The following is a 1,109-nucleotide window of genomic DNA, read 5'->3' as shown; positions in this document are numbered from 1 at the left end:
GTAGCATGTATTGTCTGCCACTCGCTATCGACATACAAAGTACTGAGGCCAAATGGGCATCAAAGGGATGACAGGTGGAAACGACCCTGGCAAACACGACGCCAAAAAAAAAAAACACTATTCGGCGAGACAAGCGAGCGGAGGTTGAGTGGTGGAGGAACCATGATCGGACTGTGCGTGGCAGGTAGGCGGGCAAGGGCAGGTCCCTAGGTAAAGTTCCTACCCTGGGTTATGAGGGATTCGCGAATGGCAGTTCTGCGCCTCTCTCGTTGTGAGGGAACGAACCAGACGCTGGCTGCCAGGAACGAGGGACTGGAGGTACCGGTACGCGGCTGGTACAGGGTCCGGCCTCCTCTCATGTCAGACATGAAACGGAGTTTTCCCCGTAACCCATGTTCCATTTCCGATCTCTGGCCCCCGTCCCCTCCTTTAGCGACCTCTAGGCACAGCGTTAAGGGTCGTCGGTGAGGATCATTTGGTGTTGGCGCAAGACAAGGACTGCCATCCGGGCTGGTGAACACACAGGGCAAAGCAAGGAACAGAGGGCCAGGTGCTTTCTCCGAGGCCCAGCCTGTTCATAATAATAAGAATAAGCCAAAGCAGGTAGGTAGGGTGGCAGGTGTTCCATCAGGAATCCGAGCCCGGCCCCCTTCCCGTCGCCAACGTGCATGAAACGGCGCCCGTCCCCACCCTGAGGCACCCAAAGCCCATCATCCATCATTCCCAGAGCGTAGTAGCCCGTCCTATTCCAGGCTTTTTATTTTGTGTTTCCAGCGCATCGTGATCAGGGGACACGAGGTGACATTCATCCACTCGGCTCCCCCCTCCCCCTCACTACCCTCACCGCATCTGGAAGCCGAGCCAGCGCGCTGTCACGGTCGAAGGCGTGCCATCGTAGTCCCTATACGACGAAAAGCATCCGGTACGTCATTTACCCTGGTCGAGCACATCTTCGTCCATCCTGTCGTGTTCGAGTGCCCAAGTGTCCCAAGGGTTCAATCAAGTGCCCGCGGGTGGATGGTGGGAGGTCGGTCCCACGAGAAGGATTTCGACCGTGGCTCGATTCAGTCATTCGCATATCTGTGTCCAGCCACGCCACGCTACGCAGG

The sequence above is a fragment of the Verticillium alfalfae genome, genomic scaffold, assembly GCF_000150825.1.
Source record: "Verticillium alfalfae VaMs.102 supercont1.7 genomic scaffold, whole genome shotgun sequence".
Classification (NCBI taxonomy): domain Eukaryota; kingdom Fungi; phylum Ascomycota; class Sordariomycetes; order Glomerellales; family Plectosphaerellaceae; genus Verticillium; species Verticillium alfalfae.
This window is presented reverse-complemented; position numbering follows the sequence as displayed.